At 50.9% G+C, this 15006-nt stretch overlaps 11 non-coding genes and 1 pseudogene across 11 annotated transcripts; all 12 read left to right on the forward strand.

The window, feature by feature from the left end:
- Positions 1-628: 628 nt before the first annotated feature.
- Positions 629-747, forward strand: LOC126318836 (5S ribosomal RNA). Its single transcript, XR_007557545.1, has one exon. It is a non-coding gene; the product is annotated as a 5S ribosomal RNA (ribosomal RNA).
- A 1086-nt stretch (positions 748-1833) lies between these two features.
- Positions 1834-1952, forward strand: LOC126318837 (5S ribosomal RNA). The gene has a single exon (XR_007557546.1). It is a non-coding gene; the product is annotated as a 5S ribosomal RNA (ribosomal RNA).
- Positions 1953-3038: 1086 nt separating this feature from the next.
- On the forward strand, positions 3039-3157 carry LOC126318838 (5S ribosomal RNA). The gene has a single exon (XR_007557547.1). It is a non-coding gene; the product is annotated as a 5S ribosomal RNA (ribosomal RNA).
- A 1086-nt stretch (positions 3158-4243) lies between these two features.
- LOC126318839 (5S ribosomal RNA) lies at positions 4244-4362 on the forward strand. The gene has a single exon (XR_007557548.1). It is a non-coding gene; the product is annotated as a 5S ribosomal RNA (ribosomal RNA).
- A 1086-nt stretch (positions 4363-5448) lies between these two features.
- Positions 5449-5567, forward strand: LOC126318840 (5S ribosomal RNA). Its single transcript, XR_007557549.1, has one exon. It is a non-coding gene; the product is annotated as a 5S ribosomal RNA (ribosomal RNA).
- Positions 5568-6653: 1086 nt separating this feature from the next.
- On the forward strand, positions 6654-6772 carry LOC126318842 (5S ribosomal RNA). The gene has a single exon (XR_007557551.1). It is a non-coding gene; the product is annotated as a 5S ribosomal RNA (ribosomal RNA).
- A 1086-nt stretch (positions 6773-7858) lies between these two features.
- Positions 7859-7977, forward strand: LOC126318844 (5S ribosomal RNA). Its single transcript, XR_007557552.1, has one exon. It is a non-coding gene; the product is annotated as a 5S ribosomal RNA (ribosomal RNA).
- Positions 7978-9063: 1086 nt separating this feature from the next.
- Positions 9064-9182, forward strand: LOC126318845 (5S ribosomal RNA). The gene has a single exon (XR_007557553.1). It is a non-coding gene; the product is annotated as a 5S ribosomal RNA (ribosomal RNA).
- Positions 9183-10268: 1086 nt separating this feature from the next.
- Positions 10269-10387, forward strand: LOC126318846 (5S ribosomal RNA). The gene has a single exon (XR_007557554.1). It is a non-coding gene; the product is annotated as a 5S ribosomal RNA (ribosomal RNA).
- A 1086-nt stretch (positions 10388-11473) lies between these two features.
- On the forward strand, positions 11474-11592 carry LOC126318847 (5S ribosomal RNA). Its single transcript, XR_007557555.1, has one exon. It is a non-coding gene; the product is annotated as a 5S ribosomal RNA (ribosomal RNA).
- Positions 11593-12678: 1086 nt separating this feature from the next.
- LOC126318848 (5S ribosomal RNA) lies at positions 12679-12797 on the forward strand. Its single transcript, XR_007557556.1, has one exon. It is a non-coding gene; the product is annotated as a 5S ribosomal RNA (ribosomal RNA).
- Positions 12798-13883: 1086 nt separating this feature from the next.
- LOC126318969 (5S ribosomal RNA) lies at positions 13884-13999 on the forward strand (annotated as a pseudogene).
- The last annotated feature ends 1007 nt before the right edge of the window (positions 14000-15006 follow it).

Below are 15006 nucleotides of genomic sequence, written 5' to 3' on the forward strand. Positions count from 1 at the left end.
GACAGGACTGTTCTGAAATACGCCAGGGCTTATAGTTTTGTAGCAGTGTACAAATGCAAATTTGTAAACAAAAATTTATCTTTCGCCGCTAGAAGAAATGGATGCTTTGTCGAACCGCCTGTGTCTTGTGTCCGTGTTTTCGCACCTTTCCACGGCATTGCACGGAACAGCACTGCTCTAGTAGCTCCGAACGGCCGCACACGGCGCCTCGCACACGCCGGTCAGTCCGGCGCCAGTCTCGCAGTTGTTTCTCGTGCTTGTGCTGTCATATGGACCACGACCCGAGCGGCAGCGAGCGGCAGTCGAGCAAAGTCGGGACAAGTCGGGACGGAAGGGGACAGCCGAGAATGCACCATGCGAATTACGCAAATATCTGGAAGCGCGACGCGTGTCAGGCAGGTGAGAACGCTTCCCTCGGTCCAGCAGGACACTGACACACCCCGCGCAGTCCACCCGCCGCCCGGCCGCGCGCAAGACCTGCGCTGGTTGACAATAACAAGGTGCGTCTCCCGCGAGTGTCGAGGAGGAAGGACGTGCTTTGCGTCAAATGTGCCACCGAAAATGGCGATTGCGTGTGTTGGAAGGAGAGGCGAAGCATTCTTCTGCCGTGCAGCTACAGTATAAGGACGCCAACGGCCATACCATGTTGAATACACCGGTTCTCGTCCGATCACCGAAGTTAAGCAACATCGGGCCCGGTTAGTACTTGGATGGGTGACCGCCTGGGAACACCGGGTGCTGTTGGCTCTCTCTCTTCTTTTAAATTTCATGTCACTACACCTGGCAGCCCTCTTTTCATACTAACTCTCAGGTGCGACAAAGATGCTCCCACAAGCATTTTAAACTACTGTATTAAACGTAAGATGCGAAATTACAGTAATGAACTCAGTTTGAGCAAGAATGCGCGAAGGAAGGGTGGTAGGAACTCCTTGAAAGTAACGAAACACTGCGAATCGACAGATGTGCACTTGAAATGCGTCAGAGCCTACTGTTTTGTAGGAGCGCTAAATTCCAAAAAACTAAATAATTAAATAAAAAACTAAAAAAACAGAAAATCAACTGTTCTGGTACGATCACCGACGATAAGCAACATCGTTAGTATTCGGATCGGTGACCGCCTGGGTACTCTGGAAAAGAGGGCTGGCAGGGGTAGCCAAAAAATGAAGTCAGACAAAGTGTCTCTAGAAATAACAAGAGTATGACACGACAGGACTGTTCTGAAATACGCCAGGGCTTATAGTTTTGTAGCAGTGTACAAATGCAAATTTGTAAACAAAAATTTATCTTTCGCCGCTAGAAGAAATGGATGCTTTGTCGAACCGCCTGTGTCTTGTGTCCGTGTTTTCGCACCTTTCCACGGCATTGCACGGAACAGCACTGCTCTAGTAGCTCCGAACGGCCGCACACGGCGCCTCGCACACGCCGGTCAGTCCGGCGCCAGTCTCGCAGTTGTTTCTCGTGCTTGTGCTGTCATATGGACCACGACCCGAGCGGCAGCGAGCGGCAGTCGAGCAAAGTCGGGACAAGTCGGGACGGAAGGGGACAGCCGAGAATGCACCATGCGAATTACGCAAATATCTGGAAGCGCGACGCGTGTCAGGCAGGTGAGAACGCTTCCCTCGGTCCAGCAGGACACTGACACACCCCGCGCAGTCCACCCGCCGCCCGGCCGCGCGCAAGACCTGCGCTGGTTGACAATAACAAGGTGCGTCTCCCGCGAGTGTCGAGGAGGAAGGACGTGCTTTGCGTCAAATGTGCCACCGAAAATGGCGATTGCGTGTGTTGGAAGGAGAGGCGAAGCATTCTTCTGCCGTGCAGCTACAGTATAAGGACGCCAACGGCCATACCATGTTGAATACACCGGTTCTCGTCCGATCACCGAAGTTAAGCAACATCGGGCCCGGTTAGTACTTGGATGGGTGACCGCCTGGGAACACCGGGTGCTGTTGGCTCTCTCTCTTCTTTTAAATTTCATGTCACTACACCTGGCAGCCCTCTTTTCATACTAACTCTCAGGTGCGACAAAGATGCTCCCACAAGCATTTTAAACTACTGTATTAAACGTAAGATGCGAAATTACAGTAATGAACTCAGTTTGAGCAAGAATGCGCGAAGGAAGGGTGGTAGGAACTCCTTGAAAGTAACGAAACACTGCGAATCGACAGATGTGCACTTGAAATGCGTCAGAGCCTACTGTTTTGTAGGAGCGCTAAATTCCAAAAAACTAAATAATTAAATAAAAAACTAAAAAAACAGAAAATCAACTGTTCTGGTACGATCACCGACGATAAGCAACATCGTTAGTATTCGGATCGGTGACCGCCTGGGTACTCTGGAAAAGAGGGCTGGCAGGGGTAGCCAAAAAATGAAGTCAGACAAAGTGTCTCTAGAAATAACAAGAGTATGACACGACAGGACTGTTCTGAAATACGCCAGGGCTTATAGTTTTGTAGCAGTGTACAAATGCAAATTTGTAAACAAAAATTTATCTTTCGCCGCTAGAAGAAATGGATGCTTTGTCGAACCGCCTGTGTCTTGTGTCCGTGTTTTCGCACCTTTCCACGGCATTGCACGGAACAGCACTGCTCTAGTAGCTCCGAACGGCCGCACACGGCGCCTCGCACACGCCGGTCAGTCCGGCGCCAGTCTCGCAGTTGTTTCTCGTGCTTGTGCTGTCATATGGACCACGACCCGAGCGGCAGCGAGCGGCAGTCGAGCAAAGTCGGGACAAGTCGGGACGGAAGGGGACAGCCGAGAATGCACCATGCGAATTACGCAAATATCTGGAAGCGCGACGCGTGTCAGGCAGGTGAGAACGCTTCCCTCGGTCCAGCAGGACACTGACACACCCCGCGCAGTCCACCCGCCGCCCGGCCGCGCGCAAGACCTGCGCTGGTTGACAATAACAAGGTGCGTCTCCCGCGAGTGTCGAGGAGGAAGGACGTGCTTTGCGTCAAATGTGCCACCGAAAATGGCGATTGCGTGTGTTGGAAGGAGAGGCGAAGCATTCTTCTGCCGTGCAGCTACAGTATAAGGACGCCAACGGCCATACCATGTTGAATACACCGGTTCTCGTCCGATCACCGAAGTTAAGCAACATCGGGCCCGGTTAGTACTTGGATGGGTGACCGCCTGGGAACACCGGGTGCTGTTGGCTCTCTCTCTTCTTTTAAATTTCATGTCACTACACCTGGCAGCCCTCTTTTCATACTAACTCTCAGGTGCGACAAAGATGCTCCCACAAGCATTTTAAACTACTGTATTAAACGTAAGATGCGAAATTACAGTAATGAACTCAGTTTGAGCAAGAATGCGCGAAGGAAGGGTGGTAGGAACTCCTTGAAAGTAACGAAACACTGCGAATCGACAGATGTGCACTTGAAATGCGTCAGAGCCTACTGTTTTGTAGGAGCGCTAAATTCCAAAAAACTAAATAATTAAATAAAAAACTAAAAAAACAGAAAATCAACTGTTCTGGTACGATCACCGACGATAAGCAACATCGTTAGTATTCGGATCGGTGACCGCCTGGGTACTCTGGAAAAGAGGGCTGGCAGGGGTAGCCAAAAAATGAAGTCAGACAAAGTGTCTCTAGAAATAACAAGAGTATGACACGACAGGACTGTTCTGAAATACGCCAGGGCTTATAGTTTTGTAGCAGTGTACAAATGCAAATTTGTAAACAAAAATTTATCTTTCGCCGCTAGAAGAAATGGATGCTTTGTCGAACCGCCTGTGTCTTGTGTCCGTGTTTTCGCACCTTTCCACGGCATTGCACGGAACAGCACTGCTCTAGTAGCTCCGAACGGCCGCACACGGCGCCTCGCACACGCCGGTCAGTCCGGCGCCAGTCTCGCAGTTGTTTCTCGTGCTTGTGCTGTCATATGGACCACGACCCGAGCGGCAGCGAGCGGCAGTCGAGCAAAGTCGGGACAAGTCGGGACGGAAGGGGACAGCCGAGAATGCACCATGCGAATTACGCAAATATCTGGAAGCGCGACGCGTGTCAGGCAGGTGAGAACGCTTCCCTCGGTCCAGCAGGACACTGACACACCCCGCGCAGTCCACCCGCCGCCCGGCCGCGCGCAAGACCTGCGCTGGTTGACAATAACAAGGTGCGTCTCCCGCGAGTGTCGAGGAGGAAGGACGTGCTTTGCGTCAAATGTGCCACCGAAAATGGCGATTGCGTGTGTTGGAAGGAGAGGCGAAGCATTCTTCTGCCGTGCAGCTACAGTATAAGGACGCCAACGGCCATACCATGTTGAATACACCGGTTCTCGTCCGATCACCGAAGTTAAGCAACATCGGGCCCGGTTAGTACTTGGATGGGTGACCGCCTGGGAACACCGGGTGCTGTTGGCTCTCTCTCTTCTTTTAAATTTCATGTCACTACACCTGGCAGCCCTCTTTTCATACTAACTCTCAGGTGCGACAAAGATGCTCCCACAAGCATTTTAAACTACTGTATTAAACGTAAGATGCGAAATTACAGTAATGAACTCAGTTTGAGCAAGAATGCGCGAAGGAAGGGTGGTAGGAACTCCTTGAAAGTAACGAAACACTGCGAATCGACAGATGTGCACTTGAAATGCGTCAGAGCCTACTGTTTTGTAGGAGCGCTAAATTCCAAAAAACTAAATAATTAAATAAAAAACTAAAAAAACAGAAAATCAACTGTTCTGGTACGATCGCCGACGATAAGCAACATCGTTAGTATTCGGATCGGTGACCGCCTGGGTACTCTGGAAAAGAGGGCTGGCAGGGGTAGCCAAAAAATGAAGTCAGACAAAGTGTCTCTAGAAATAACAAGAGTATGACACGACAGGACTGTTCTGAAATACGCCAGGGCTTATAGTTTTGTAGCAGTGTACAAATGCAAATTTGTAAACAAAAATTTATCTTTCGCCGCTAGAAGAAATGGATGCTTTGTCGAACCGCCTGTGTCTTGTGTCCGTGTTTTCGCACCTTTCCACGGCATTGCACGGAACAGCACTGCTCTAGTAGCTCCGAACGGCCGCACACGGCGCCTCGCACACGCCGGTCAGTCCGGCGCCAGTCTCGCAGTTGTTTCTCGTGCTTGTGCTGTCATATGGACCACGACCCGAGCGGCAGCGAGCGGCAGTCGAGCAAAGTCGGGACAAGTCGGGACGGAAGGGGACAGCCGAGAATGCACCATGCGAATTACGCAAATATCTGGAAGCGCGACGCGTGTCAGGCAGGTGAGAACGCTTCCCTCGGTCCAGCAGGACACTGACACACCCCGCGCAGTCCACCCGCCGCCCGGCCGCGCGCAAGACCTGCGCTGGTTGACAATAACAAGGTGCGTCTCCCGCGAGTGTCGAGGAGGAAGGACGTGCTTTGCGTCAAATGTGCCACCGAAAATGGCGATTGCGTGTGTTGGAAGGAGAGGCGAAGCATTCTTCTGCCGTGCAGCTACAGTATAAGGACGCCAACGGCCATACCATGTTGAATACACCGGTTCTCGTCCGATCACCGAAGTTAAGCAACATCGGGCCCGGTTAGTACTTGGATGGGTGACCGCCTGGGAACACCGGGTGCTGTTGGCTCTCTCTCTTCTTTTAAATTTCATGTCACTACACCTGGCAGCCCTCTTTTCATACTAACTCTCAGGTGCGACAAAGATGCTCCCACAAGCATTTTAAACTACTGTATTAAACGTAAGATGCGAAATTACAGTAATGAACTCAGTTTGAGCAAGAATGCGCGAAGGAAGGGTGGTAGGAACTCCTTGAAAGTAACGAAACACTGCGAATCGACAGATGTGCACTTGAAATGCGTCAGAGCCTACTGTTTTGTAGGAGCGCTAAATTCCAAAAAACTAAATAATTAAATAAAAAACTAAAAAAACAGAAAATCAACTGTTCTGGTACGATCACCGACGATAAGCAACATCGTTAGTATTCGGATCGGTGACCGCCTGGGTACTCTGGAAAAGAGGGCTGGCAGGGGTAGCCAAAAAATGAAGTCAGACAAAGTGTCTCTAGAAATAACAAGAGTATGACACGACAGGACTGTTCTGAAATACGCCAGGGCTTATAGTTTTGTAGCAGTGTACAAATGCAAATTTGTAAACAAAAATTTATCTTTCGCCGCTAGAAGAAATGGATGCTTTGTCGAACCGCCTGTGTCTTGTGTCCGTGTTTTCGCACCTTTCCACGGCATTGCACGGAACAGCACTGCTCTAGTAGCTCCGAACGGCCGCACACGGCGCCTCGCACACGCCGGTCAGTCCGGCGCCAGTCTCGCAGTTGTTTCTCGTGCTTGTGCTGTCATATGGACCACGACCCGAGCGGCAGCGAGCGGCAGTCGAGCAAAGTCGGGACAAGTCGGGACGGAAGGGGACAGCCGAGAATGCACCATGCGAATTACGCAAATATCTGGAAGCGCGACGCGTGTCAGGCAGGTGAGAACGCTTCCCTCGGTCCAGCAGGACACTGACACACCCCGCGCAGTCCACCCGCCGCCCGGCCGCGCGCAAGACCTGCGCTGGTTGACAATAACAAGGTGCGTCTCCCGCGAGTGTCGAGGAGGAAGGACGTGCTTTGCGTCAAATGTGCCACCGAAAATGGCGATTGCGTGTGTTGGAAGGAGAGGCGAAGCATTCTTCTGCCGTGCAGCTACAGTATAAGGACGCCAACGGCCATACCATGTTGAATACACCGGTTCTCGTCCGATCACCGAAGTTAAGCAACATCGGGCCCGGTTAGTACTTGGATGGGTGACCGCCTGGGAACACCGGGTGCTGTTGGCTCTCTCTCTTCTTTTAAATTTCATGTCACTACACCTGGCAGCCCTCTTTTCATACTAACTCTCAGGTGCGACAAAGATGCTCCCACAAGCATTTTAAACTACTGTATTAAACGTAAGATGCGAAATTACAGTAATGAACTCAGTTTGAGCAAGAATGCGCGAAGGAAGGGTGGTAGGAACTCCTTGAAAGTAACGAAACACTGCGAATCGACAGATGTGCACTTGAAATGCGTCAGAGCCTACTGTTTTGTAGGAGCGCTAAATTCCAAAAAACTAAATAATTAAATAAAAAACTAAAAAAACAGAAAATCAACTGTTCTGGTACGATCACCGACGATAAGCAACATCGTTAGTATTCGGATCGGTGACCGCCTGGGTACTCTGGAAAAGAGGGCTGGCAGGGGTAGCCAAAAAATGAAGTCAGACAAAGTGTCTCTAGAAATAACAAGAGTATGACACGACAGGACTGTTCTGAAATACGCCAGGGCTTATAGTTTTGTAGCAGTGTACAAATGCAAATTTGTAAACAAAAATTTATCTTTCGCCGCTAGAAGAAATGGATGCTTTGTCGAACCGCCTGTGTCTTGTGTCCGTGTTTTCGCACCTTTCCACGGCATTGCACGGAACAGCACTGCTCTAGTAGCTCCGAACGGCCGCACACGGCGCCTCGCACACGCCGGTCAGTCCGGCGCCAGTCTCGCAGTTGTTTCTCGTGCTTGTGCTGTCATATGGACCACGACCCGAGCGGCAGCGAGCGGCAGTCGAGCAAAGTCGGGACAAGTCGGGACGGAAGGGGACAGCCGAGAATGCACCATGCGAATTACGCAAATATCTGGAAGCGCGACGCGTGTCAGGCAGGTGAGAACGCTTCCCTCGGTCCAGCAGGACACTGACACACCCCGCGCAGTCCACCCGCCGCCCGGCCGCGCGCAAGACCTGCGCTGGTTGACAATAACAAGGTGCGTCTCCCGCGAGTGTCGAGGAGGAAGGACGTGCTTTGCGTCAAATGTGCCACCGAAAATGGCGATTGCGTGTGTTGGAAGGAGAGGCGAAGCATTCTTCTGCCGTGCAGCTACAGTATAAGGACGCCAACGGCCATACCATGTTGAATACACCGGTTCTCGTCCGATCACCGAAGTTAAGCAACATCGGGCCCGGTTAGTACTTGGATGGGTGACCGCCTGGGAACACCGGGTGCTGTTGGCTCTCTCTCTTCTTTTAAATTTCATGTCACTACACCTGGCAGCCCTCTTTTCATACTAACTCTCAGGTGCGACAAAGATGCTCCCACAAGCATTTTAAACTACTGTATTAAACGTAAGATGCGAAATTACAGTAATGAACTCAGTTTGAGCAAGAATGCGCGAAGGAAGGGTGGTAGGAACTCCTTGAAAGTAACGAAACACTGCGAATCGACAGATGTGCACTTGAAATGCGTCAGAGCCTACTGTTTTGTAGGAGCGCTAAATTCCAAAAAACTAAATAATTAAATAAAAAACTAAAAAAACAGAAAATCAACTGTTCTGGTACGATCACCGACGATAAGCAACATCGTTAGTATTCGGATCGGTGACCGCCTGGGTACTCTGGAAAAGAGGGCTGGCAGGGGTAGCCAAAAAATGAAGTCAGACAAAGTGTCTCTAGAAATAACAAGAGTATGACACGACAGGACTGTTCTGAAATACGCCAGGGCTTATAGTTTTGTAGCAGTGTACAAATGCAAATTTGTAAACAAAAATTTATCTTTCGCCGCTAGAAGAAATGGATGCTTTGTCGAACCGCCTGTGTCTTGTGTCCATGTTTTCGCACCTTTCCACGGCATTGCACGGAACAGCACTGCTCTAGTAGCTCCGAACGGCCGCACACGGCGCCTCGCACACGCCGGTCAGTCCGGCGCCAGTCTCGCAGTTGTTTCTCGTGCTTGTGCTGTCATATGGACCACGACCCGAGCGGCAGCGAGCGGCAGTCGAGCAAAGTCGGGACAAGTCGGGACGGAAGGGGACAGCCGAGAATGCACCATGCGAATTACGCAAATATCTGGAAGCGCGACGCGTGTCAGGCAGGTGAGAACGCTTCCCTCGGTCCAGCAGGACACTGACACACCCCGCGCAGTCCACCCGCCGCCCGGCCGCGCGCAAGACCTGCGCTGGTTGACAATAACAAGGTGCGTCTCCCGCGAGTGTCGAGGAGGAAGGACGTGCTTTGCGTCAAATGTGCCACCGAAAATGGCGATTGCGTGTGTTGGAAGGAGAGGCGAAGCATTCTTCTGCCGTGCAGCTACAGTATAAGGACGCCAACGGCCATACCATGTTGAATACACCGGTTCTCGTCCGATCACCGAAGTTAAGCAACATCGGGCCCGGTTAGTACTTGGATGGGTGACCGCCTGGGAACACCGGGTGCTGTTGGCTCTCTCTCTTCTTTTAAATTTCATGTCACTACACCTGGCAGCCCTCTTTTCATACTAACTCTCAGGTGCGACAAAGATGCTCCCACAAGCATTTTAAACTACTGTATTAAACGGAAGATGCGAAATTACAGTAATGAACTCAGTTTGAGCAAGAATGCGCGAAGGAAGGGTGGTAGGAACTCCTTGAAAGTAACGAAACACTGCGAATCGACAGATGTGCACTTGAAATGCGTCAGAGCCTACTGTTTTGTAGGAGCGCTAAATTCCAAAAAACTAAATAATTAAATAAAAAACTAAAAAAACAGAAAATCAACTGTTCTGGTACGATCACCGACGATAAGCAACATCGTTAGTATTCGGATCGGTGACCGCCTGGGTACTCTGGAAAAGAGGGCTGGCAGGGGTAGCCAAAAAATGAAGTCAGACAAAGTGTCTCTAGAAATAACAAGAGTATGACACGACAGGACTGTTCTGAAATACGCCAGGGCTTATAGTTTTGTAGCAGTGTACAAATGCAAATTTGTAAACAAAAATTTATCTTTCGCCGCTAGAAGAAATGGATGCTTTGTCGAACCGCCTGTGTCTTGTGTCCGTGTTTTCGCACCTTTCCACGGCATTGCACGGAACAGCACTGCTCTAGTAGCTCCGAACGGCCGCACACGGCGCCTCGCACACGCCGGTCAGTCCGGCGCCAGTCTCGCAGTTGTTTCTCGTGCTTGTGCTGTCATATGGACCACGACCCGAGCGGCAGCGAGCGGCAGTCGAGCAAAGTCGGGACAAGTCGGGACGGAAGGGGACAGCCGAGAATGCACCATGCGAATTACGCAAATATCTGGAAGCGCGACGCGTGTCAGGCAGGTGAGAACGCTTCCCTCGGTCCAGCAGGACACTGACACACCCCGCGCAGTCCACCCGCCGCCCGGCCGCGCGCAAGACCTGCGCTGGTTGACAATAACAAGGTGCGTCTCCCGCGAGTGTCGAGGAGGAAGGACGTGCTTTGCGTCAAATGTGCCACCGAAAATGGCGATTGCGTGTGTTGGAAGGAGAGGCGAAGCATTCTTCTGCCGTGCAGCTACAGTATAAGGACGCCAACGGCCATACCATGTTGAATACACCGGTTCTCGTCCGATCACCGAAGTTAAGCAACATCGGGCCCGGTTAGTACTTGGATGGGTGACCGCCTGGGAACACCGGGTGCTGTTGGCTCTCTCTCTTCTTTTAAATTTCATGTCACTACACCTGGCAGCCCTCTTTTCATACTAACTCTCAGGTGCGACAAAGATGCTCCCACAAGCATTTTAAACTACTGTATTAAACGTAAGATGCGAAATTACAGTAATGAACTCAGTTTGAGCAAGAATGCGCGAAGGAAGGGTGGTAGGAACTCCTTGAAAGTAACGAAACACTGCGAATCGACAGATGTGCACTTGAAATGCGTCAGAGCCTACTGTTTTGTAGGAGCGCTAAATTCCAAAAAACTAAATAATTAAATAAAAAACTAAAAAAACAGAAAATCAACTGTTCTGGTACGATCACCGACGATAAGCAACATCGTTAGTATTCGGATCGGTGACCGCCTGGGTACTCTGGAAAAGAGGGCTGGCAGGGGTAGCCAAAAAATGAAGTCAGACAAAGTGTCTCTAGAAATAACAAGAGTATGACACGACAGGACTGTTCTGAAATACGCCAGGGCTTATAGTTTTGTAGCAGTGTACAAATGCAAATTTGTAAACAAAAATTTATCTTTCGCCGCTAGAAGAAATGGATGCTTTGTCGAACCGCCTGTGTCTTGTGTCCGTGTTTTCGCACCTTTCCACGGCATTGCACGGAACAGCACTGCTCTAGTAGCTCCGAACGGCCGCACACGGCGCCTCGCACACGCCGGTCAGTCCGGCGCCAGTCTCGCAGTTGTTTCTCGTGCTTGTGCTGTCATATGGACCACGACCCGAGCGGCAGCGAGCGGCAGTCGAGCAAAGTCGGGACAAGTCGGGACGGAAGGGGACAGCCGAGAATGCACCATGCGAATTACGCAAATATCTGGAAGCGCGACGCGTGTCAGGCAGGTGAGAACGCTTCCCTCGGTCCAGCAGGACACTGACACACCCCGCGCAGTCCACCCGCCGCCCGGCCGCGCGCAAGACCTGCGCTGGTTGACAATAACAAGGTGCGTCTCCCGCGAGTGTCGAGGAGGAAGGACGTGCTTTGCGTCAAATGTGCCACCGAAAATGGCGATTGCGTGTGTTGGAAGGAGAGGCGAAGCATTCTTCTGCCGTGCAGCTACAGTATAAGGACGCCAACGGCCATACCATGTTGAATACACCGGTTCTCGTCCGATCACCGAAGTTAAGCAACATCGGGCCCGGTTAGTACTTGGATGGGTGACCGCCTGGGAACACCGGGTGCTGTTGGCTCTCTCTCTTCTTTTAAATTTCATGTCACTACACCTGGCAGCCCTCTTTTCATACTAACTCTCAGGTGCGACAAAGATGCTCCCACAAGCATTTTAAACTACTGTATTAAACGTAAGATGCGAAATTACAGTAATGAACTCAGTTTGAGCAAGAATGCGCGAAGGAAGGGTGGTAGGAACTCCTTGAAAGTAACGAAACACTGCGAATCGACAGATGTGCACTTGAAATGCGTCAGAGCCTACTGTTTTGTAGGAGCGCTAAATTCCAAAAAACTAAATAATTAAATAAAAAACTAAAAAAACAGAAAATCAACTGTTCTGGTACGATCACCGACGATAAGCAACATCGTTAGTATTCGGATCGGTGACCGCCTGGGTACTCTGGAAAAGAGGGCTGGCAGGGGTAGCCAAAAAATGAAGTCAGACAAAGTGTCTCTAGAAATAACAAGAGTATGACACGACAGGACTGTTCTGAAATACGCCAGGGCTTATAGTTTTGTAGCAGTGTACAAATGCAAATTTGTAAACAAAAATTTATCTTTCGCCGCTAGAAGAAATGGATGCTTTGTCGAACCGCCTGTGTCTTGTGTCCGTGTTTTCGCACCTTTCCACGGCATTGCACGGAACAGCACTGCTCTAGTAGCTCCGAACGGCCGCACACGGCGCCTCGCACACGCCGGTCAGTCCGGCGCCAGTCTCGCAGTTGTTTCTCGTGCTTGTGCTGTCATATGGACCACGACCCGAGCGGCAGCGAGCGGCAGTCGAGCAAAGTCGGGACAAGTCGGGACGGAAGGGGACAGCCGAGAATGCACCATGCGAATTACGCAAATATCTGGAAGCGCGACGCGTGTCAGGCAGGTGAGAACGCTTCCCTCGGTCCAGCAGGACACTGACACACCCCGCGCAGTCCACCCGCCGCCCGGCCGCGCGCAAGACCTGCGCTGGTTGACAATAACAAGGTGCGTCTCCCGCGAGTGTCGAGGAGGAAGGACGTGCTTTGCGTCAAATGTGCCACCGAAAATGGCGATTGCGTGTGTTGGAAGGAGAGGCGAAGCATTCTTCTGCCGTGCAGCTACAGTATAAGGACGCCAACGGCCATACCATGTTGAATACACCGGTTCTCGTCCGATCACCGAAGTTAAGCAACATCGGGCCCGGTTAGTACTTGGATGGGTGACCGCCTGGGAACACCGGGTGCTGTTGGCTCTCTCTCTTCTTTTAAATTTCATGTCACTACACCTGGCAGCCCTCTTTTCATACTAACTCTCAGGTGCGACAAAGATGCTCCCACAAGCATTTTAAACTACTGTATTAAACGTAAGATGCGAAATTACAGTAATGAACTCAGTTTGAGCAAGAATGCGCGAAGGAAGGGTGGTAGGAACTCCTTGAAAGTAACGAAACACTGCGAATCGACAGATGTGCACTTGAAATGCGTCAGAGCCTACTGTTTTGTAGGAGCGCTAAATTCCAAAAAACTAAATAATTAAATAAAAAACTAAAAAAACAGAAAATCAACTGTTCTGGTACGATCACCGACGATAAGCAACATCGTTAGTATTCGGATCGGTGACCGCCTGGGTACTCTGGAAAAGAGGGCTGGCAGGGGTAGCCAAAAAATGAAGTCAGACAAAGTGTCTCTAGAAATAACAAGAGTATGACACGACAGGACTGTTCTGAAATACGCCAGGGCTTATAGTTTTGTAGCAGTGTACAAATGCAAATTTGTAAACAAAAATTTATCTTTCGCCGCTAGAAGAAATGGATGCTTTGTCGAACCGCCTGTGTCTTGTGTCCGTGTTTTCGCACCTTTCCACGGCATTGCACGGAACAGCACTGCTCTAGTAGCTCCGAACGGCCGCACACGGCGCCTCGCACACGCCGGTCAGTCCGGCGCCAGTCTCGCAGTTGTTTCTCGTGCTTGTGCTGTCATATGGACCACGACCCGAGCGGCAGCGAGCGGCAGTCGAGCAAAGTCGGGACAAGTCGGGACGGAAGGGGACAGCCGAGAATGCACCATGCGAATTACGCAAATATCTGGAAGCGCGACGCGTGTCAGGCAGGTGAGAACGCTTCCCTCGGTCCAGCAGGACACTGACACACCCCGCGCAGTCCACCCGCCGCCCGGCCGCGCGCAAGACCTGCGCTGGTTGACAATAACAAGGTGCGTCTCCCGCGAGTGTCGAGGTGGAAGGACGTGCTTTGCGTCAAATGTGCCACCGAAAATGGCGATTGCGTGTGTTGGAAGGAGAGGCGAAGCATTCTTCTGCCGTGCAGCTACACTATAAGGACGCCAACGGCCATACCATGTTGAATACACCGGTTCTCGTCCGATCACCGAAGTTAAGCAAATCGGGCCCGGTTAATACTTGGATGGGTGACCGCCTGGGAACACCGGGTGCCGAGCGAGCAGTACTTTCTTGTGCGACTTGGCCGGCGGCGCCTCGCGTGTCGTCTGCTTCCTTTGCCACGTGGTTAAACTTCTACTGACTGTAAGTAATGGATTTGGTTTATGATGACAGTGAAGAGAGACAGAACAATGTTCAGTGCGAGTTTGATCGTTCTGTAGAAAAACCCTCGGCTTTTGAAATTCATCGTTGGTTAATTGAGGATTTGTTGTTGTCTACTACTGACGTACTCGGTATTCAGTTCGATACGTTCTTAAATTCTGTGTTTTTGAAACTCAAATCTTCCGATCTGTGTGATGCTGTTGTTTCTGTTAATGACGGTATTCGCAAATTTCGCCACCTTAACGGAAATATTAGTAATGTAACTGTGTCTCACGCTGGTTTTGGTGTTCGACAAATACGGATCTTTAACCTTCCGTTTGAAATTCGCAACGACACTATTTCTCGTCACTTGCGGCCATATGGCACTGTGTTATCTGTTGTGAAGGAGAAATGGTCGTCTGCATACATTTTTCAAGTCGAGAACGGTGTGCGGAGCGTGAAAATGGTTGTCAGGCAACACATTCCGTCCTTTATTTTGGTTAACGGCCACCGTGCGTTTGTGACTTATAGTGGACAGCCTCAAACTTGTTCATTTTGCAATGGTGTCGGTCATTACCGGCAAGACTGCCCGAAACGCAAACGGCCCGCTCAGTTACCGATTGACGACAGTTTGCGCGGGGCCAGCTTTGCCTCTGTCGCCGCCACGGTCTTAGGTACAGCCCCCCCCGCACCTTCGCGCCGCGTGGCCGATGCTAACCTCGCTGCCTCCGCGGTTGCCATGGATGTGTCCCCTCCCAGCAGTGACCTTGTTTCTGAGTCTGATGATTCTGCACAGGCTACGGCTACTGTCCAGGCTGCCGAAATTCTGTCTCTGCCCGATGTTTCACTTGCAACTGTGTCCGAACCCGCGCCTACGTCGGCGACTGATTTAGTGTCGACAGCTGTTTCGCAGACTGTGTCGGTAC

The sequence above is a fragment of the Schistocerca gregaria genome, unplaced genomic scaffold (genome assembly GCF_023897955.1).
Source record: "Schistocerca gregaria isolate iqSchGreg1 unplaced genomic scaffold, iqSchGreg1.2 ptg000684l, whole genome shotgun sequence".
Taxonomy (NCBI): domain Eukaryota; kingdom Metazoa; phylum Arthropoda; class Insecta; order Orthoptera; family Acrididae; genus Schistocerca; species Schistocerca gregaria.